Below are 23,932 nucleotides of genomic sequence, written 5' to 3' on the forward strand. Positions count from 1 at the left end.
AAGAGGGGAGGGGAGGAAATTACAAAAGGGAAAGTCTGTGATAGGGTAGAGGGCACGAGTGATTAAATGACAAAAGGGATGATGGTGCAAGGTAAGAAAGGTGGTAATGGGACAAGCAAAGAAACAAAAGATTGATCAGTAGCAGCTGATTTTGATTAACTAACCTGCTGTGTATTTCCAGCATTTTCTGTTTTTATTTCAGATTTTCAGCATTCATAATTTTTCTTTTTATCTCATGGTATCAAATGAACTGTGTTTTGAATGAGACTAACTGTTAATTATCTCAGAAAATTAAAAAGCTTAAAGGTATAAAAACAATCTTGGGGAACTCTTTAATGTATTACATGCATGGTAAATGTGGTTTTGGATACAGGCATAGTTATCTTTGAAATAAATGTTTGTTTACATAATTTTATGTTGATATAAGCTTTATGAAATTTTTGAATTACAGTTGGAAAGAGAATAAAGATGTGTGGGAGTGCACTGCCAGGCTGCAACAACTGGGCTGGTATCATAAAGGTGGTGAGCAACGCTGTTGTGGAGCTTTGCGTTTGGAGTTAGTAGTTTGGGTTGGTGTCCTGCATGATTCCATCGCCTTTATCACAATATTTGTAACTGTATTTGTCTTCCATCTGATAACACACCTGTCAACAGCGGGGAATGTTTGCAGTGATGTTTATCAGCAAAAGTTTTCAAATCATTTAAGCATATGGAACTGTGTATATTTTTAAGAGTGACATACATCAAAATAGATCACATTTTCAAACCAAAATAAATGATATCAGAGTTAACGTTTCAGGTCGAAGACTGAACTTCGACTTGAAATCTTAACTCTGTTTCTTTCCCCACAGATGCTGCCTGACTTGCTGAGCTTCTCCAGCATTTTCTGTTTTTAGTTCAGATTGCCAGTATCGGCAGTATTTTGCTTTTGATAAATGATATCACTTCTTTTGAGTGTTTTTAGTATGACCCCCCCCCGCGAAGGCTTATGAAAAAGTACTCTCAACAAATGCACTGCCATCTGAACAAAAACGTTATTGCTAAATTAGATTTTACACAATATTGTTTTTTTTTCATTGTCTTAATTTACTTTAACACTGTGAACAAGGAAGCATTACCGCGTTGGACAAATAAAGGTAGTCATATATGCCTCTTTTAATAACCCGTAAGGAAACATTGGGTTGCCCCAGTGTCACCATCAAAAATAATCGAACAAAAGTGCCCCCTTTTTAGATGGACACAACTAATAAACAAAGCCACGTATATAATTCAGCGTTTTACCAAAGGGAGGGAGGGACTCTCTGGGGCACACGTGAGGCGGTGGCCGCAGCGAGCTTTTATGTGACCGCAGGTGTAACCACTCCCGGGAGTGTCCAGGTTCGCCTTTAATAGGCGCTCTGAGTCGGACTTGGTGTTCGGGCTGAGAGGTTTGTTGGATTATGCTGGTTTCGATGTGCGTACATTTCTAATTGCACGTTCCAATGTGTTTTTAAGTATTGTGAACTTTTGATGTTTTGTATCGGCTTATTTCCTACTGGGTATTTAAACACCTAACATCAACACTAATGTCACTTTTTTTGCCTCCTGCCGTTCTGAGTCCAAATTGTAACCAGGGCGATCGTGGGTTGGGGGTGCTATGATACTTTGTGGATGATGTAGTTTCAGTCTCTGTCTCTTAAACGGGGGGATTGGTTAAAGAACTACAATTCCCAGAGATCACTTTCTTTTAATCGTCAGGTGCTGCTAACAAAGTTCTCTCACCACCAATGAAACGTATTAGAACTGCTATAATCAAAGTAGCCCCCTTTTTTTTGAAGGGGTCAGGACATGGTACTTGGATTTAACTTTCTGTCTACAAGTATACAAGTAGAGTGTAAATCAATTAATTTTGTGAATACTTGTAGTAATCTGGCCGTGCAAAACTTTTTGGAGTGTTCCACTGCTATCAAACGAACTCTTTTTTTTCCCTCCTCTCCTCCCTAACTTCGTATTCTTTTATGCAATTTCACTGAATGTATTTGGGTGAGAATCTAATTTTAAATCGTTGCGTTTCACCCACCAATCAATTTAAATGTTAACTATAAACTTTTTATTATTGTTGTCGGCTAAGCAACTATTTTTGCGTCGCACTTTTGTTTAACGAAGGTGCTGGATGAAACAGGAAGTCGAAGTTTTAAAACGTGAACCGAATGAAGTATTTATATTGCCAGTTTTGAAACTCTCAAGTTTTATGAATATTCTAGTTGTGTCTATAATTATATTATGGAACACGCCTTTTTAGAAGAACAAGAATAGTGATGTCTGGTGGTTAGCTATTAGTTATAGATGTGTATTTAATTGGATCACATTTCCACGAAAGGATTGGTTTTCAAACAGCTGCCAAAATTCCTCGGGGTTAAGGACTGGATGTTACAGGGCAACTGAACTTTGTGCCAGCTACTTATTAGTAAGTTGTCTAATAGGTTTTATTTATTTGGTTTGCCAAGCAATTAACTTTACATTACTAGGTCACCTTGTAACATAAGATTTTGTTTCAGGTCGTTACTGTAGCAACTGGCCTGTACCTATAGTGTAGGGTTGGTTCTGCAGTAATTAAATCACGTAGCAAGAACTGCACGAACACGTGGAATTTGTTACTTAGGGACCACTAACTAGCTTTCCCCAAAGCCGAGGCAAAATGCGTGTAGACTAACATAACTTTTTTTGGAGCGGGTGATTTGGCACATAGTATGGCAAGTTGCTGTGGATTTATACAGCTGTTTAGATGTGTGGGCCAAACTGTGCCCCTTCGTGTGCATTTTGTTTTTTTTCCATTCACTCACTTTTGGTTTGCTGCCTTAAAGCTGTTGGTAGTGATTCACAAACATAGGATTTATGCTGTTTGTGTCAAAATACTAGGAATGGATTGAAGGGAAAGGAGGGCAAACTCTCTTAAATCTTGATGTCAGTTAGGGGGTGGGGACATAGATGTATCAGCACTGACATAGTTGCTTGATGAGTCAACTCCATCTGTATTATGTCTGCAGTGGCTCAGTTGGTAGCACTCTGAACTTTGGTTGTGGGTTCAAGTCCCACTCCAGAGATTTGAGCACAAAATCTAGGCTGACACTCAGGGAACTGCTGCCTTTCAAGAGATGTTAAACTGAGTCCCTATCTGGCCCCTCAGGTGGATGTAAAATATCTTGTGCCACTATTTCAAAGAAGAGCAGGTTTGCCTGGCCAATATTTATCCCTCAACCAACTCCACTAAAACAGATTATCTGGCCATTATCGCATTGCTGTTGTGCTGCTGTGTTTCCTACATTACAACAGTGACTACTACGCTTCAAAAAGTACTTAATTGTTTCCAAAGCACTTTGGGGTGTCCTGAGGTCATGAAAGGTGCTACATAATTGCAAGTTTTTTTCCTTACCCACCGATATGGCTGAGCAGCAATTGATCAGTGCAGGTTAGAATTCTATGCAACATACTATTGCAAGTGTCAATAATTCTTTCAAAAGGCCATTTTGATGGTTGCTTGAGAAACTTGGAATATTACAGGATATGGGAAGTGAGTAAGAGAATGGCAATACCAATAATAGCAGATTATCAAGGGGCAAAGGGGAGGGAGGAATTAAAAATATTGCTTGAGGGGGGAAAAAAGTACTAGGTAAACTAATGGGTCAAAAGGCTGACCAGTCCCCTGGACCAGATGGCTTGCATCTGAGGGTCTTAAAGGAAGTGGCTACAGAGATAGTGGATGCATTGGTTGTAATCTTCCAGAATTCACTAGATTCTGGAAAGGTCCCAGCGGATTGGAAAACTGCAAATGTAACACCCCTATTCAAGAAGGGAGTGAGACAGAAAGCAGGTAACTATAGACCGGTTAGCCTAACATCTGTCATTGGGGAAAATGCTAGAATCCATTATTAAGGAAGCAGCAGCAGGACATTTGGAGACTCATAATACAATCAAGGAGAGTCAACATGGTTTTATGAGGGGGAAATCATGTCTGACAAATTTATTAGAGTTCGTTGAGGAAGTAATGGGCAGGGTGGATAAAGGGGAACCAATGGATGCAGTATATTTGGATTTCTAAAAGGCATTCGATAAGGTACCACATAAAAGATTACTGCACAAGATAAGAGCTCATGGTGTTGGGGGTAATCTATTGGCATGGATAGAGGATTGGCTAACTAACAGAAAGCAAAGAGTTGGGATAAAAGGGTCATTTTCAAAATGGCAATCTGTAACTAGAGGGGTGCCGCAGGGCTCAGTGCTGGGCCCTCAATTCTTTACAATATATATCAATGACTTGGATGAAGGAACAGAGTGTCTTGTGGTCAAATTTGCTGCTGATCAAAGATAGGTGGAAAAGCAAGTTACGATGAGGACAGTGTCTACAAAGGGATATTGACAGGTTAAGCAAATGGGCAAAAATTTGACAGATGGAATATAATGTGGGAAAATGTGAAGTCATCCACTTTGGGAGGAAAAATAAAAAAGCACAATATTATTTGAATGGAGAAATGCTGCAGTACAGAGAGATCTGGGTGTCCTCATACATGAAACACAAAAAGTAAACATACAGGTGCAGCAGGTAATCCGGAAGGCAAACAGAATATTGACCTTTATTTCTAGGGGGATGGAGTATAAAAGCAGGGAAGTCATGCTACAACTGTACAGGGTGCTGGTGAGACCACACCTGGAGTACTGCGTACAGTTCTGGTGCCCTTATTTAAGGAAGGACATACTTGCATTGGAGGCAGTTCAGAGAAGGTTCACTCGGTTGATTCTGGGTATGGAAGGATTGTGTTATGAGGAAAGATTAGACAGGTTGGGTCCATACTCATTGGAGTTTAGAAGAATGAGAGGAGATCTTATTGAAACATACAAGATTCTGAGGGGACTCGATAGGGTAGATGCTGAGAGGATGTTACCCCTCATGGGGGAATCCAAAACTAGGGCGCATAGTTTCAGAATAAGAGGTCGCCTGTTTAAGACGGAAATGAGGAGGAATTTCTTTTCCGAGTGTCGTGAATCTTTGGAATTCTTTACCCCAAAAAGCTGTGGAGGCTGAGTCATTGAATACATTTAAGGCTGAGTTAGACAAATTTTTGATCAGCAAGGGTGTCAAAGGATATGGGGTGGGGGGGGGGGGAGGAAAGTGGGAAAGTTGAGGTAAAAATTAGATCAGCCATGATCTCGTTAAATGGCGGAGCAGGGCCAAATGGCCTACTCCTGCTCCTTTCTCTAACTGTCTTAATAGATTGCGATTTGTAATGGAATAACACTCGTCTAAACTTGATGGGTTAAGTGGCTGGATTGAAAGCATTAAACTACATAGTTTTAAATATTTGCTTAACTTGAGCATAGGTGGATTCAATAAACAGGGCAATTAATGCTAATTGATTAATACACTGGTATTTTTTTGTAATGAGTAACATTTCACATTACCAAGAACAGACACCTCTCTGAATTAAATAGTTGATATGTTGAATATTGTTAGTATCTTGAGAATTAGGTTTCTTTTAGATCTAATTGGTACATATTGGACACTTAATGCAAAATTAACATGAATTTTGATATTTGCTGTGAACATTTGGAAATTTGATTTTTTTATTTTTGACTAAGCATGGGGCTTTTGGAGCTTAACTGTTGGGACTATGTAATAGCTTTTGAAAGTTACATTTCCAATTCCATAAGTAACTTCTTTGTAGTCTTTGCCTCTAATGTCAAAGTTGCTCCTCCCTTGTATGCATTCCACTTGCTGCAAAGAGAGGGTGGGGCAGGTACTGGTGTCCATCAGTGCCATTATTGATCCAAGCTTCTGCCCTTCAATTTATTCAATTTGGTTGGAGTACTGGGCAACAAGCTTTTGGAAAAGGAAGTATTTATGTGGCACGGCAAACTAGATAACTGTTGGCAACAATTTGGTTGACTATGGTGGGCACATAATTTGTTAAGTCTTGTTGAACATCTGTAAACGCTTTTCCATTATGTGTAGGCATAAATATATTCTAACAATTCTTGAGTTTTCTTGATTCACTTCAGTTGTTCATAAACTCAATATATTTCTCTGGACCTTTTTTAAATGTGTGGAGTTTCTTTGCCCCACTCTGTTTCACCCCAAATTCAAGTTTAATGCTAAATGCTGCTGACTTTGTGGTTAGTCATGTGTGTCAACCCACCCCAATCATGCCTTGATGGTTATTAGAAATGGTGAAATTTTATTCCCCAGCAGCTTTTTAGGGTTAAGGGCTTTTTTGTTTTTGGTAATTAGTGGTTAGTGTGATCCTAGACTTCTAAAGTGTCTCAACTGCTTCATTGTAGTTTAAAATTAAATTTATGGTTAGCAGTGCAAACTCTCTGGTCATGAGTATGAGTTTGCTTCTGAAGATTTTCACTTTTTGATATCTGATGAAAGTACTTAGATTTATGCAGCATCTTGCATGTCCTTGGGATGTCCCAAGGTACTTTATAACCAGTGAAATACTTGTGAAGTGTACTCACTGTAGGGAAATGTGACGGCCATTTCTCCAGTCCCACCAACAGCAGTGAGATAAATGATCAGATTTTTTTTTGGTGTTGGTTGGTTGAGGGGTGACTTAATTAGGACACTAGGATAACACTCCTTTGACTGCTGCCATGGGATATTTTACACCAATTTGAAATAGGCAGATGGGGACTCAGTTTAATGTCTTTTTTTATTTGTTTATGGGATGTGGATGTTGCTGGCAAGGCCAGCATTTATTGCCCATCCCTTTAGTGCCTTTTGAGAAGGTGGCGGTGAGCGGCCTTCTTGACCTGCTGCAGTCCATCTCTTGAAAGACACCACCTCTGACCATGGGACACTCCTACTCATCTGGACTGACTTCAGTGCAGTATAGGAGTTCAAATTCTGGAGTGGGACTTGTGACCATGACTTTCTAACCAAGGTGAGCCAAGCTGACTGGAATGTGGCAAATTAACTTGAACTTGTAAACTGCTGTAGCCCAGGTTTAAGATCATTTCAGTTACTGAAATGGCTCCTTTCACTTTGGTTTATAGCCACTTGACCTTTTGAATTTAGTGATTAACTCTAGATGGAAAATTCAATCCTAGATGAACTTGCGCATTCCCTATCCCCTTTGCCCCACCACTGGCAGCTGTACTTCCAGCTGTCTAGGCCCTAAGCTCCAGAATGCCCTTCCTAACAATCCTGCACCTTTTTAAGGACTTCTTTAAAACCTGCCTTTTTGCCCAAGCTTTTAGTCACACTTTTTTTCTAATATCCCTTTGGCATGGTGTCAATTTTTGTCTGATTGCACTTCTGTGAAGTGCCTTGGGACTATGTTCAAGGCACTACATAAATGCAAGTTGTACATTTTAAGACTCAGTAGAAATCCATTAAATTGTTGTGAAGTGTAGACTTGTAGCTGAGGACAGTTAGCGGTGATGCTGCTACTTTCTTTTCTCACCATGCTATTTGCTAATGTGGGGGTGGGTGGAGTAGCTATACTAATTAGTGATAACATAATGGCAGTAGTAAAAAGGGACATGACGTCAAACAGAATCCATATGGATTGAAATAAATGATTGATCACACTGAGGTTTACTCCAGGCCACCTAATTGTGGAAAAAAGGTGGAGGAAGAAATGAGTAAAGGACATAGTTAAAATCTCCCATGATTATTCTATCGCCAAATGAACTGGCAAGAGGCAGGTAAATAGGTACAAGGAATGGAGTTTTATAATGTGTACAGGGCTCTTTTCTCACGCAGTATGTAAAGCCGAACAAGAGAGGAAGCACTGCTGGATCTAGTAATGGGAAATTAACCAGAACAGATAAGAGAAGTAAGTGTAGGGGCTCAGAGTTGTTGAGCTGAAGTCTGAAGTACAGAGATTGTGATGCATCAGGGAGGGGGAGAGTTACCTGAACACTTCGACCCAGGAGGCAGTCACACCTCTTAGTGCTTTAGATTTGGTTCGTGGTCAGGGACGGGAGGAGGAGGCCCTGTTTTAAAAAAAAAAATAAAAAAAAAATCCCCAACAATGATGGCAGAGTCCAGCACGTGAGTGCAAAAGACAAGGCTGAAGCATCTGCGACCATCTTCAGCCAGAAGTGCCAAGTGGATGATCCATCTCTGCCTCCTCCCGATAACCCCACCATCACAGAAGCCAGTCTTCAGCCAATTCAATTCACTCCACGTGATTTCAAAGAAATGGCTGAGTGCACTGGATACAGCAAAGGCTATGGGCCCCAACAACATCCCGGCTGAAGACTTGTGCTCCAGAACTAGCCGCGCCTCTAGCCAAACTGTTCCAGTTCAGCTACAGCTCTGGCATCTACCCAACAATGTGGAAAATTGCCCAGGTATGTCCTGTCCACAAAAAGCAGGACAAACCCAATCCGGCCAATTACCGCCCCATCGTTCCGCTCTCAATCATCATCAAAGTGGTGGAAGGTATTGTCGACAGTGCTATCAAGCGGCACTTACTCACCAATAACCTGCTCGCTGATGCTCAGTTTGGGTTCTGCCAGGACCCAGACCTCATTACAGCCTTGGTCTAAACGTGGACAAGAGCTGACTTCCAGAGGTGAGGTGAGAGTGACTGCCCTTGACATCAAGGCAGCTTTTGACTGAGTGTGGCACCAAGGAGCCCTAGTAAAATTGAAGTCAATGGGAATCAGGGGAAAACTCTCCAGTGGCTGGAGTCATACCTAGCACAAAGGAAGATGGTAGTGGTTGTTGGAGGCCAATCATCTCAGCCCCAGGACATTGCTGCTGGAGTTCCTCAGGGCAGTGTCCTTGGCCCAACCATCTTCAGCTGCTTAATCAATGACCTTCCCTCCATCATAAGGTCAGAAATGGGGATGTTCGCTGATGATTGCACAGTGTTCAGTTCCATTCGCAACCCCTCAAATAATGAAGCAATCCGTGCCCGCATGCAGCAAGACCTGGACAACATCCAGGCTTGGGCTCATAAGTGGCGAGTAACATTCGCACCAGACAAGTGCCAGGCAATGACCATCTCCAACAAGAGAGAGTCTAATCACCTCCCCTTGACATTCAACGGTACTGCCGAATTCCCCCACCATCAACATCCTGGGGGTCACCATTGACCAGACACTTAACTGGACCAGCCATATAAATACTGTGGCTACAAGAGCAGGTCAGAGGCTGGGTATTCTGTGGCGAGTGACTCACCTCCTGACTCCCCAAAAACTTTCCACCATCTACAAGGCACAAGTCAGGAGTGTGATGGAATGCTGCACTCATCCAGGTGACACCATCCAGGACAAAGCAGCCCACTTGATTGGCACCCTAAACATTCACTCCCTTCACCACTGGCGCACTGTGGCTGCAATGTGTACCATCCACAGGATGCACTGCAGCAACTCGCCAAGGCTTCTTCGATAGCACCTCCCAAACCCGTGACCTCTACCACCTAGAAAGACACGAGCAGCAGGCACATGGGAACAACTCCACCTGCACGTTCCCCTCCAAGTCACACACCATCCCGACTTGGAAATATATTGCCGTTCCTTCATTGTCGCTGGGTCAAAATCCTGGAACTCCCTTCCTAACAGCACTGTGGGACAACCTTCACCACACGGACTGCAGTGGTTCAAAAAGGTGACTCACCACCACTTTCTCGAGGGCAATTAGGGATGGGCAATAAATGCTGGCCTCGCCAGTGATGCCCACATCCCATGAATGAATTTTTTTTTAAAAAGTGACTGAGTCAGGCAGGTAAGGCGACCTCAAATGCAGTGGTGGAGGAGCCTCAGCCTTTGCCCTTGTCCAAGTATGGTACTTGCTACTTGTGGATGAGAACAAAGACTGCAGGGACGATGGGCAAATTGACCATGGTACAGGAAGCCATTGAAGTGGAGGGAGTGAAAAAAGCAATGTGGTAAGGGATATCATAGTCGGGGGATAGATACTGTTCTCTGAAGCTGCGACTGGGAGTCCCGAAGGCTGTGTTGTGACTGCCCGATTAACCCAACAGGTTAAGGACATCTGGTGGGGGAGGATCAAGTTGTTTGGTTCCGATGAGGACCACATGATATAAGGTAGAACTAGGAATGAGGTTCTGCTGAGAGTTTGAGGAGCTAGGGTCCAAATTAAAAAGCAGAACCTCAAAGGTGATAATATCTGGGTTACTACCTGAGCCATGTGCAAATTGGCATAGGGACATACCGATTTTGGATGGTTAAATGTGTGGCTGAAAGAGTGGTTTGTGAAGCAAGGGTTTCAATTCATGAGGCACTGGGGTAAGAGGAACTGTTCCGTTGGGACGGGTTCCACTTAAACTGGGCTGGGACCAGTGTCCTGACAAATCGAATAATTAGGGCGGTAGTTACAGCTTTTAAACTGGAGTGTTGTTTGGGGGCGGGAGGGGGCGTGCGGTGGGTATGTCTGGACAAAGGGTTCAAGTAAGGGTAAATTTATATAAAGTCTATTGAGAAAATCAAAGCTGTAGAGCAGAGTAGCAATTTGGGTTTTAAAAAAACAAGCAGTGTCAGGAAGGGAAGAGAGTTTAACAAAGGTAATGGGTCACATTAGGGGAAAAATAGTAAAATTAAAGGTGTAATATCTGTGCACGAAGCATTCGTAACAAGATAGATGAATTAATGGCAGAGATAAATTGTTTTGATCTAGTAGCCATTACTGAGGTGTGGTTGCAGGGTGACCAAATATTCCAGGGTACTTGACTTTTTAGAAAAGATAGGCAAAATGGAAAAGGATAATGATGAGATGAAGCGAATTGGAGCATGTAAGAAGGGTGATGCAATAATTGTGGGGAACTTTAATCTTCATATAGACTAGGCAAATCAAATTGGCAAAAGTAGTTTGGAGGATGAGTTCATAGAATGCATTCAAGACAGTTTTCTAGAACAATATTTTAAGGAACCAACGAGGGAACAAGCTATTTTAGATCTTGTGTAATGACAGGGTTGAGTAGTAATCTTGTAGTTAAGGATCCTCTGGAAGAGTGATCATAATAAGATAGAATTTCATGTTACGTTTGAGTGATTTTTATAGTTGAGTCTGAAACTAGGGTCTTAAATTTAAACGGCAATTAGAGAGGTATGAAGGGTGAGTTGGCTAAAGTAGATTGGGGAAATTTAAATTTAAAAAATAAGATGGTAAACGAGCAATGGTGAACATTTTAAAGAAATAATTCATAATGCTAATGAATATACATTCCTTTTTTTGAGGGATTAAAAGCTCCATAGGAAAAGTGATCCAACTGTGGCTGACTAGAGAAGTTGAGGAGAGTATTAGATTAAAAGAGGCTTACAATCTTGCCTAAAGAATAATACGTCTGAGGATTGGGAGGGTTTTAGAAATCAGCAAAGGATGACTGAGAAAATGGAATGAATTTAATATTCCTACCTCACACAGATTCTAAGAGCTTGTACAGTATGTTAAAGGAAGAGAGTAGCAAAAGTAAACATGGGTCCCTTAGAGGCAGAGACAGGAGAAATTATAATGGGGAATGAGGAAATGGCAGACATGTTAAACAAATATTTTGTATCTGTCTTCACAGTAGAAGACACAAAAAAATACCAGAAATAGTGGGGAACCGAGGGTCTACTGAGTGCCTCACTTAAAGCAATTAATATTAGTCAAGAAAAAGTACTGGAGAAATTAATGGGACCTGATGGCCTACATCCTAGGGTCTGAAAAGAGGTGGCTGCAGAGATAGTGGATGCATTGGTTTTGATCTTCCAGAATTCCCTAGATTCTAGAATGGTCCCTGTGGATGGGAGGGTAGCAAATGTAACCCTGCTGTTCAAGGAAGGAGAGGGGGGGATAAAAACAGGGAACTATAATGCCAGTTAGCCTGACATCAGCAGTAGGGATAATGCTAGAATCTAGTAAGGACCTCGTAACAGGGCACTTAGAAAATCATATTCGGCAGAGTGAACATGGTTTTATGCAAGGGAAATTGTGTTGGACCCTCAAAAAAAAAACTAATAAATTTGTCAAACAAGCAGGGTTGATAAAGGGGAACCAGTGGATGTAGTATATTTGGACTTTCAAAAGGCATTCGATAAGGTGCCACACAAGGTTGTTGCACAAGGTTAGGGCTCATGGGTTTGGGGGTAATTTTTAGGATGGATTGGTGAATGGACAGAAAACTGGGAAATAACCCATTTATTCCTACTGTTGACAGGTTGTAACTAGTGAGGTGCTGCGAAGATCGGTACTTAGGCCTCAGCTGTTTACAATATATATCAATGACTGATTTGGATGAGGGGACCGATTGTAATGTATCCAAGTTTGCTGCTGATCCAAAGCTTGGTGGGAAGGTAAGCTGTGAGGAGGAGGTGACAAAAAGGCCGCAAAGGGATATAGACAGGTTAAAGTGAGTGGGTGAGAAGGTGGTAGATGGAGTATAATGTGGGGAAACATGAAATTATCCACTTTGGTAGGAAGACTAGAAAAGCATTTTTTTTCAAAGTGAAGCTGAGAAATATTGGCATTCAGAAGGATTTGGATGTCCTTCTATACATCACAAAGTAGTGACACACAAGTTAATAAGGCCTTTTTAAAAAAAAAAAGCAAACAAAACATGGGTTCATTTCTCTGGATAGAATTGAAAAGCAGAGGAATTATGTTAAACTTGTATAGGACCTTAGTTAGACCACCCTTGAAGTACTGTGAACTATTTTGGCCTCTTATAAAAAAAGATAGAGGTACTGGAGACAGTGCAACAAAGATTTACTTGGCTGATACCAGAACTGAGGATATACCTATCCGGAGAAGTTGAGATGGCTGAGGCTCTTTTCTCTAGGGGGAGGGAGGGGGGGGGGGGGGGAAGACCAAAGGGTGACCTGATAGAGGTCTTTTTAAGATTATAAAAGTTTGATAGGGTAGATGTAGGGATGATGTTTCCACTTGTGGAGGAGACCAGAACTAGAGGCCTTAAATGAGTTGCTAATAAATCCAACAGGAAATTCAGGAGACTCTTTACCCAGAGAGTGGCTAGAATGTGGAACTCACTACCACAAGGAGTAGTTGAGGCAACAAGTGTAGATGCATTTAAGGGGAAGCTAGACAAACACGAGAGAAAGGAATAGAAGGATATGCTGATAGGATTAGATGAGGGAGGGAGGAGGCTCGTGTGGAGCATAAACACCGGCATAGACCTTTTTGGGCCAAATGGCCTGTTTCTGTGCTGTTCATTCTGGTTAAGCATCTAGTTGAGATTTTTGCTTTCAGTAAGAGTTTCTTGTGTAATTGTTTATCAAGATTATGTACTTGCTGTTGTGTACTGGCCTGCTATAGTTTGACCCTTTTTTCATAATGGTTATAGTCCATGCCACTCCTGGCTTTTGAAATTTTCAGAACAAGTTATTAGGAAGTTTTATCCAGAGCAGTTCTTTTGTGCCTTTTACCACTTGCACAGGCTCAACATCATGTTGTTCCAGTTATCCTTGACATGTATGGCTATGCCACTTCCTTTTCTGTTTGAGCACTCGATAACCCCTGAATATCATTCATTTGCATCCTCTGGGTTTTGCCATGTTTCCTGACTGCTACAAATTCCCCCAGTTCTGTCATTTCTAATGCTTCTTGAGTTCACACCGTTCACCTGACGAAGGAGGAAGCCTCCGAAAGCTTGTGGAATTTAAAATAAATTTGTTGGACTATAACTTGGTGGTGTAAAATTGTTTACAATTGTCAACCCCAGTCCATCACTGGCATCTCCACATCTTGAGTTCATGTATAAGCATCATAATGTAATTTTGTTTTCAGGTCTCTCCAGTGTCAGCCTTTTCTGAGGTCCTATATCGGTCTGTTACTGGGTTCATACCCACCTGAAGACGATATATCCTGTGATTCATTTCCCATCCACCTAGTTTAAATGATCTGCAATTGCAGCTTCTTAATTCCTATTTAAGGCATAGCCTGTCTCTCCTGTACCAGTCCTTTTTTTAATTCTGATTTTTTTTTTAATGAAGGTAGCATTGTTTTGACAGGTTGCCAGCCATTTATTATTGAACTCTTGCTTTCTTGAACACGAAGTATGGTAGAGAACACTACTTTGCAGCCTCAATCTGAGTTTTGAGGCATTTAAGTTTTTAAGGTCCCTACACTGTTTCTCCCAATGTCATTAACCACCATCACAGAGCCTGGTCCTGACCCTTTTGGTATCCCTTCTAACTGTTCCTCAGTGTGTACCATTTGTAACTCTAGGTGGACAGCTTGCCATTCCATCAGTTTATCCTTATGGGACATAAGGCTATCCATCTTACTGAGCAAGAAACCCCCTTTTAGCAGTATTTCCGTGAGCTACAGACTGTATCTTTATCCATGTTGTCCCTTCTAGCTTTCCTTCCAGGGCCTTGTTGCCTTCTGCTGCAACATAACAAAGGAACCTCGTGTGTATAACTGAAAACCACTTTCCAAGTTACTAAGCCTAAATGGACATTGCAACTTCGCCTGTGAACAGGCCAGTGGACTGTTGTAAAATTTAAGTTTTATTTTTCAAAAATAAATTAGTTTTTATTTTCTAAGCAGCATTCTCTTAATCCTAGTGGTAATCCAGTTAAAATAAACTGGTTACTGCTGATAAAATAACATTGGAAAAATTCAGGCATGCTTTTCCACTCTAACCCCACAACCTTATTTCTGAACCCCTGGCAATTCTGCATAAGTAGTGAGAATGAACAAAACATGTTAATGTATTCACACCAAAGAATCTTCTCATTTAAGTAGCTGCAAACAGTGTTCAAGAAAATCTTTCACGTAAGGCAACAGCAAGATATGCCATTGAAAGTTCCTTTTTCTTAAAGCTGCATTTCAGCAGTTTATAGTGGACGGACATTAAATAAATGTGCACTATGCTTCAACTCTAACCCTTAATTAAATTTGGAAGCGGAAAAGTTAATAACCAGCAGTGGGAGAAATTGATGTCTGGTTCTGACTAACTCCGCTCCTGCCTTCCAGCTGATCTGGTTGATACTTCCAATCTCCAGAGGGAGAAAAAACTTAAAAATAATGAAGTGAAGTATGGGTTTTAAAAAAGCTGTGCATGTATGAGGCAGGGCCGTTTCAGGTTTAGTTGCTAACAGCTGCAAATGTAACACTAAACAAGTTAACTTGTGAACTAATACTTAAATGTTGAAAGTTTGCTTTGCAGTTTTAATCCTTTATGTTTTGCCATTGGAGCTTTTGACTTAGACTAGTTCTGTCATGTATTGATTCTGTAGTAATCAGCTTTTTTTCTTGTGTGGCCTAAGTGGTTGAAAGCAGTATACAGGTTTCTATTCATGCTGATCAAACAGATCAGAGGTATTTAGTCTACGGATTTGGAAGCTAATGGGTTATGTTTTTACGCAGTGAGCTGTTAGGATCTGGAATGTACTGCCTGAAAGGGTGGTGGAAGCAGATTTAATTCCAACTTTCTAAAGGAAATTGGATAAATACATGAAGGAAAATTTTGTAGGGCTATGGGGCAAGAGCAGGGGAATGGGACTAATAGGATAGCTCTTTGAAAGAGCAGGCACAATGGGCCCAATGGCTGCCTTCTGTGCTGTATTAGTCTATGTTTTGCCAAACTGGAATTCTTTGGGGGCAACTATTAAACAGTGGACAGGTGCCACCTTGTGGATGTTTTTTTCAGAGGACTTTTGCTATCATGGATTTAATAACAAATTAGCTACCTGGGTTTAAGACTGGGCTGGAAGTTGCTGAAAGGAGTGCTTTGTTGGCAATGGAGTGTCACCATGTGAAAAGCAGGGAATTTACAGCTGACCCTTTTTTCTATTAATAGATTTAAAGTTAAGTGGTCAAGTGACATGTGTAAAGTTGATGAACATCAAAGTTGTATTAGCTAATTTAATGAATGGGGTGTTGGCTGCAAGTTTATTCTTGCCTTACTGCCAAACTTTAAATAGTAACTCCCGTGCTCAGATGCTAGAAGAACAAAAGTAACTGCTTTTAATGCACACTACTGATTTTTTAAAAAAAGGTTTAAGTGCCAGTGAATGTGGGAAATGGTTGCAGATTGACAGAGGTAATCCTGTATTTGCAGGACAAGGCACACTGGATTTAAATATATAGCTTTTTTTCTTCGTTTAAATACGAGCTCCAGTGGAATAGCCCACATATAAACGTTTCTAAGTTTATATAGTTTGATGGCGAGCTCAATCTAAAAGGATAATTCTGAGACTTGGCTCTGAATTATGTGGAGAAATTTGCAGGCCAGCATGTTTCCATTTTTGAGAAAAAGAATACAATCCAGGCATGTACATCAAAAGCAACTCTAATGTATTGCCAGCAGAGATCAGAACAGGTTTGTTGAAGTGAGAACAGTGCTCATGTTTTCCCTTTTCTGAATATGTGCGACAGACTCCTTAGTAAAAGGAGTTGGTGTCATCTGATAGTGTCAGAAAGTAGCTGCCATTTACTAAGACGGTGTGATGAGGGTGTGCTTGTCCCCATCCAGCAAACTGTGGTTGTGCCTCTGGCTGGTTGTAAATCGGAGTTGCAATGCTTGGCATGTGGCTCCTCTGCTGGACTGCATTGGTAGGAGAGCGAGAGATTGTAAGGCATTGTCACCTTTTTGGAGATTTGTGTGTATTAATTCAGATTGAATAGATGGGGTGCATAAATTGTGGATTAATTGGTCTTGATGGGCTGAATGGCTGTTTGTTATTCCAAGGCTACCTGTGTAGCACGTTGAAGTTTTGAGCACACTGTGGATTGAGTTTTATACCTTAATTGACATTGGATGGCCATCTGCAATAGAAAAGCATATCTTGGTCTAGCTTTAGAGATTGTATCAAAGGGCTTTAAGTGCCATCTTTGCCCTGTTATGTTCCATTCTCAAGTTTGATCTCATGTTTTCCCTCCTGTTAAGTATCCTGAATTAATTGAGTTGCATAGCTAAATGACTCAGATTTTTATGTTAATAAAGGTGTTCGTGGCAGTTTGATTTTTCAACCATGTCGCTTTGCTGTCCATTGTTCACAATACTCTATTGCTTTTAATTATGAAAATTGTATATTGTAATCCATGCTCATTTCAAGCTATTCTCTATCTTCATGTGTAAATATGGCACTTGGACAGTGTTTCTTGCATTTCTTGGTTCAATTTTGAAAATTTTGCTTGTGGCTAATTTTTTTTTAATACCTAGTGAAGGTCTAATGGTGTCTGGTCAGTTTCATTTTGGGACTGAACAGGTTGGTAAATTTTAAATATTGAACGAGTGCACAGTAATTTTTTGTTGGCTTTGTTTCATGAAAATGTTCAATTTGTGTTTTGTGGCTAATGGGTGTTGCCTACTGCAGGAGGTTGAAAACTGCAGTGTGTTGCTGGTGTAAGAACAGTTCAAACTGTCACCTTTTTGGATTTCAACATTTGATATCAATCTTCAAGTCAGATTCACTACACAGGGCATTGTGGTAGTCAAGCACATTGGAACCTAGATATGCTTTAACTACCAATAATGGCACAAAGTTGCATCCTGATTTTTAAAAAATATACATGGGGAATCAATTTCAACTAACTGGAGGTCAGGTACCTTTTGCATATCTCTTAGCCGCCAGTGAGCTGTTGGAGGCCTTGACGCAGGTCTGCATCTGATGAAATGCCTTTTTATAGAGGAAGTTCTTTCTACACACGATCCATTGCAAGTATATAAATTGCAATTTCCCACAAATTGAAGAACAATGTTCAATAAAACAGACATGTTTATTTCAAGTGCAAGAAAACCATTGAAGTTAGGTGGATTGTAAGCTCGTACAATAGTGTCTATCTGTCTGTCCCTCCATGTCAGTACATCTTTGCACACAATGTTTGGTTGTTCCGGGCTAACCCCCACACGCTCGTTACATATTTAACGGGAATCTAGATTAAATGTTTGTAGTGTATATCAAGGTTATGCCAAGTTGAGATGAGCTCCGAATCCCTCTGTGGCTTGATTAAGTCCACTAGAATCTTGAATAGCGGGAGTAGGTGGTGGTTCAAGTTTGATTATTCTGACATTTTGGTACTATCGGGATAATAGTCTTAGTTGTTCATTAATACAGTAGTGCAGATATTTTCTGTCAAACAATATAAAATGGTGAGGAAGATTGCAACAGATTTACAGAAAAACAGTACATAATTTTATGCCTTGGAACCAACAGTTCCACAAAATGCATTAACGTGAATACATAATTTTCATGAATCTTGTGTTAATATTATTGTAAACCGCTTAAATCTCCTCATAACTGGGGGGAAAACTTGTCTAAGGGTAGCAGCCTTTCGCTTTAAAATCATTCTGCTGTAGTCTGCATTCTTGCTCATGTTGAAAGTAGACATACTGTGCAACGCTTAATGCTAATTTAGCTTGACAGATCAGACACTCCCATTTTCGTGACGAAAGCAACTAGTTGCTTACTGCTGGTGAATTTTGGCTCAGTTGTTCGATTGGACCTTGAACTGCCGCACAGGAATATTACTACGTTTAGGAAGGATCAGCCTACAGAGAGGTGTCTGCAGATTTTAGTGATGAAGTATTGCCAAGACTTAGCAAATTCCACACTGTCTGAGAAAGTGAATGCTTGCCCTTATTGCTGCATGGCTGAATTAGTCCACAAAAAAAAGAGCAGTCCCATGAGAGCGCCCTTAATGCAAGCTGATGGTTTGGTTTACAGTACACTCCATTTCCAGAATGCCGCAATCGACGGAGCAGCTAAAGTAAAGCTGCAGTATAATGAGTGCATTGAGTAAAGTACTGGCAGGCAAAGCAAGAAGTCAGTCTTTACACTATACATGGTAAGTTGCTTTTTATTCATTCTACCAATGTTGATTCTTCCCGGTTCTAAATTTTATTAGATATGCTGCTCTTGAGTCCGTCCCAGCAACCTTGGTTTTTAACTGCTTCCAGAAAACAGTCAACTGGAGAAACTTGTATATGGTGGATCATAAACTGTGACTGGGATCTTTTTAAGAAGTGCCGGGATATTTGAAGTAATATCATGGTCAGTTTTTTGACAATAGACTGTTGAAACTATTTAAAACCTTTTTTAAAAAAAAAATCAGAAATGGATTGGTGGAAGGGAGTGGTCTGGTTTTTGTAGAATTAATCTTAGATAATCTGAGGCCCCAGCCAGAGGCTAACATTGTTAAAAGAAAACCTTCAATAAACCTGTGTGGCTAGCTTTCTTCTCTCATTAGCAAACTGTTGCCTAAATTCAGCATGAAATGAATGATGGGCTCAGCCATATGTTTTTGTTGCTGTTTACCTTTTTAGCTTTCAGTCTGAAAACAACCATTGAGATGTGCTGCTCTTTTTTTCAGTGTCCTACTTCTAAACCACCTGGTTTATTTTTAGATGACCAGTCTTTCATTGCACTGATCTTGACCATTTAGCAAAGGTAGAATGACCTAATACTTTATGTAGTGGAGAGGAGAATTATTGTGAATTGTTGTTTACCATGCAAGTTGTTCTGTAGAGCCAAGCAACATAATATCCTGAAAGGTGTTCTGGAACATGCTGTAATGGTCAATACAGACTTGCTACTGGTTCATTTACAGCTCCAAGTTGGCAGGCAATGTCTTTTTATAGTATCATAGGTACAGCACAGAAGGAGGCCATTCGGCCCATTGTGCCTGTGCTGGCTCTTTGAAAGAGCTATTCAATTAGTCCCAGTCCCCTGCTCTTTCCCCACAGCCCTGTAAATTTTTTTCCCTTCAAGTATGTATCCATTTCCCTTTAAAAGTTAATATTGAATCTGCTTCCACAACCCTTTCTGGCAGTACATTCCAGATCATTACAACTTGTTGCATTTATAGAAAAAAAATGTTGCCTCTAGCTCTTTTGCCGATCATGTTCAAGCTATGTCCTCTGGTTACTGACCCTTCTACTGGAAATGGTTTCTCATTTACACTCGCTCATGATTTTGAACATCTCTATCAAATTTCCCCTTCTCTGCTCTAAAGAGAACAACTCTAACTGCTCCAGAATCTCCACACAACTGAAGCCCCTCATCCCTGGCACCATTCTAGTAAATCTCTTCTGCACCCTTTCTAAGGCCTTGACATCCTTCCTAAAGTGTGGTACCCAGAATTGAACACAATACTGCAGCTGAGGCCTAACCAGTGATTTTATAAAGGTTCAACATAACTTCCTTGCTTTTGTACTCTATGCCTGTATTAATAAAGCCCCAGATCCCCATGTGCTTTTTTAACAGCCTTCTCAACTTGCCCTGTCACCTTCCAAGATTTTTATGTGCACTGCCAAGTGCCTCTGTTCCTGCATCCCCCTTTAAAATTGTACCATTTAGTTTTATATCATGTCTCCTCATTTTTCCTACCAAAATGCATCACTTCACACTTCTGTTAAATTTCATCTGCTATGTGTCTGCCCATTTCACCAGTCTGTCTGTCCTCCTGAAGTCTGTTACTATCCTCCACATTGTTTACTACATTTGAGTTGTTATTTGTTACACAAAACTTCTTTTTTCTCAAGAACATATTTTAGTAAATGAGCATGACTTCAGTTTTTGGTACATATTTAGGTTAAAATGAATTGCAGCAACCTATCCTTGGTGCTTTTTTTTTGTCTTTTCAGGATGCCACGTGGTATCACCATTCTAATGGTTGCCAGATGCTCTGGTGAAGTATATGGTCTTGTGCTCATTTTAAAAACTGCCAGTGGCGTAAGGGAACCTGAATTTGTGTAAGCAAGGACTTGATGCATAATTGCAAGTACATCCCCGTGTAGAAGTGGATTATCACTCCTTGGGAGGTGTTTTTGACTGGTGCCACGAACTGCTGAGTCCTAGTGAAATATATATAACTATGGACACTGGTAGTGCTAAAGTTGGGTCCATTATTTTAGGTGTAGCTATGTGTGAGCTGAGCTTTTGGCATTGCTAGTTCATAGATCTTCTGTTAACATTGGTAAAGGTCTGAATGCAGATTGGCAAGATTGCAATCATGCTTTCAGAGGAATTGTTTGAACATAATCTGTTGTAGAAATGGTGTAGATTTGACGAATTATGTTATAGGAACAAGCAAAAAACATTTTATTAAGCTGATTTTTTTTTTGGGAACAATAGTGTTTCAAGCAGATTGTTGCAGAAACTTGGCCTGCCCAACATGGTAATTGCTGCCTTATATTCCGTAACAAATACATTTTAAAATTGGTCATTGTGACCTCTGACTCTCATTACAAAGCTTTTCTTGATGTCATTAAATTGTTAAATATATGAAGATAACCCATATGTAATGGGTTTTATTACAATTTATTGGGTTACATGTTACTCACTGTACACAATACATGGTAATAATGGATGGGTTTGTGATCAATAAACGCATTGAATTATGCAGTCCATTTAGTCAATTGCTGCAGAGCCATTAATCAATTAAAATTGCTCTTTATTCTGAGGAATTGAAAGCTTCCTGGTATCCATTGCTTGAGTGGAAGTTGATGTATTTTCCTTCAGCAATGCAGTTGAGTCATGGTTTAATATAATGTACTAAAAGCTCATCTTCAAAACTTAATTACAGCTACATTAAATTATTACAAGGTTGTTAACTGCATAGATTAACTTGGATATCGCTCTAAATGAATTACATAGAATTTACAATACAAAAACAGGCCATTTGGCCCACCTGGTCTTTACCATGTCAAGCTGTTGGAGTATAAACAGAATTGCCCATGAACTTTCTCAACTGCTTTGAAAATGTAATGGGTCTTTCAAATAATCCCATTGGATACTCTTGCAGCTTTTGGTACAAAATGCCTTTTGAGAGGAGCATTTTTATTGCGCCTTGATCTTGTGTAAATGTGAACTTGATACAGGGGAATTAAGACTAAGTGTAACATGACATTTTTATACTAAAATCATGTACAACATGAGATTTGTAGTGATTCATCTTGCTGAGTCGCATTTTGCTACAGTGGATTTCTCAGCACGAGATTTACTGTAGTGAAGTTTATTTAAACCGAGGCATGAAAAGGGAATCTTTCTATCTCAATCCTGAAATTGTCAGAGTTGCACAGGAGTATTGATGGAGCAAAGATTTTAATCTGTCTATACTGCTTTAAATAATTCATTATCTGAATATGGGTGTCACAGGCAAGGCCAGCAGTTATTGCCCATCCTAGTTTCCCTGAGAAAGTGGTGGAGGGCCTGTTTGATAAAGTGGCTTGCTAAGCTATTTGAGGACAGTTGAGTCAAGTATGTTGGTGTGGGACAGAGTCACATAGGATGGCAGGTGTCCTTTCCTAAAGGACATTAGTGTAACAACTGGATTTTTGTGACAATCTGACAGCTTTGTCACTTTTTACTGATACCAGCTTTTTATTTCAAGATTTTCTTAAAACTTAATTCAAAGTCTCAAACTGCCAATGTTGGGATTTGAACTCATGATATCTGGATTAGTAGTCCAGTAACATAATCACTACACTATCATACCCACTAACATGTATTATGTGAAAAGGGCAAATTTGAATTTGCTCTTGTGAAAAGATGCCTGGTTGATATGATGTCTAATGCTGAAAATCATTCCACATGTAGTATAGTTTTTCTTTTTCCTAAACATACTTTCTGACCACAGTTTAGTGATGCTATTAAATTTGTGATGTCACCAGTTGAAGTAATTCCACATTGCTCCTTTCATGCTATATACTGAGTCCACTTGCAGTAAGCCCCTTAAACTGGGGATCTCTTCAGTACCAAACTTGTTTCTAGGCTGCCTCCATTGTTCACTGCCAAAGTGGCATGTTGCTGTGGAGATGCAGGAAAAGCTACATACTAATGCAGACTAGTAAGAACTTTGCCCTGGATTTTGCCCATGCTATATATTAATTCTTGTCAAGTTTTCTTTTTTTCTTTGTTTTTGACCTACAGATGCAAGATACGTTTAGTCCCTTCTTTCAGAAAATGAACTCTTTCGTATGAGTACCATTAGAATGAAGTCCCTTAATCAGGGCTCAATAGAACATCTACATTTGACTTGAAGTAGTAAAGGTTGGTTATGAGCTTTCAAGTAAACACACTCAATCTTCATTGCCAACATATTGACGTGACAATTGTGTGGCAACTTGAAAATGCCAAGCTTTTTTGTTCAACTTCGGTAAAAACACTGATTTCACCCCACTACTGCAATCTGCTGTATGCAAGCTGTTTTTATAACTTTCCTGAATTTTAGCGTTTCAGCCAAACACTCCTTCCAGGTGAAGCAGCAGTTTACTTGTACTTTCAATTTTGTATACTGTATTCACCGCTCAATGCAATCTCCTACATTGGGGAGACCTAACACAGATTGGGTGATTTGCTTTGCTGAACACCTTTGCCCAGTCTGCAAGCATGACCCTGACCTGCCGATTGCTTGCCATTTTAATTCTCTGTCCTCTGCCTCTTTCACTGTTCCAATGAAGCTCGAGGAACAACATCTCTTTTATTTAGGCACTTCACAACCATAACCACTGCTCCCACTTTTTTTGTGTGACTGCAGCTGATGGTAATGGTTCTTCTGTTGCCACTTACAGCTCCCCAGACCCATCTCTTGATTCTTAACTTGTGTTACCACTCTCCTTGCCTTGCATCATCCCTTTTTGGTCGGTCTCTCTCTCTCTCTCTCTCTCTCTCTCTCTCTCTCTCTCTCTCTCTCTCTCTCTCTCTCTCTCTCTCTCTCTCTCTCTACAGACCTGACGTTTTTTTGTTCTTTCCTTTTCTCTTCCTCCCCACTCCCTGGCTCTACACAAGGAAGATGTTTTTGGCCTGGAACATTAACTGTTTGTTTCTTTCTCAACAGATGCTGCCTGACTTGCTAAGCTTCTCCAGCTTTTTCTGTTTTTATTTCAGATTTCCAGCACCTGCATTATTCTGCTTTTGATGTTAGTATTGAGTTAAATTTGAGATTAAATAGGACTTGCTGAAATGTAAAACTGTGAAATTTGTAATACTGACATTCTGTAACGGTGTACAGTTTATTCCGCTTAATGTGTTC

The 23,932-nt window shown here is 40.3% G+C and overlaps 1 protein-coding gene across 8 annotated transcripts in view; it reads left to right on the forward strand.

Annotated features, from left to right (window-relative positions):
- Positions 1-23,932, forward strand: part of mtus1b (microtubule associated tumor suppressor 1b) — a 184,524-nt gene continuing 160,592 nt past the window's right edge. The window contains exons 1-2 of one of the 8 annotated variants that reach the window (XM_067986894.1): positions 17-91; positions 122-1,136. The gene's annotated coding sequence lies outside the window, so the exon portion shown is untranslated. The other 7 variants (XM_067986888.1, XM_067986935.1, XM_067986898.1 and 4 more) reach the window with 7 other exon arrangements.

The sequence above is a fragment of the Heptranchias perlo genome, chromosome 1 (assembly GCF_035084215.1).
Source record: "Heptranchias perlo isolate sHepPer1 chromosome 1, sHepPer1.hap1, whole genome shotgun sequence".
NCBI classification, from domain to species: Eukaryota; Metazoa; Chordata; class Chondrichthyes; order Hexanchiformes; family Hexanchidae; genus Heptranchias; species Heptranchias perlo.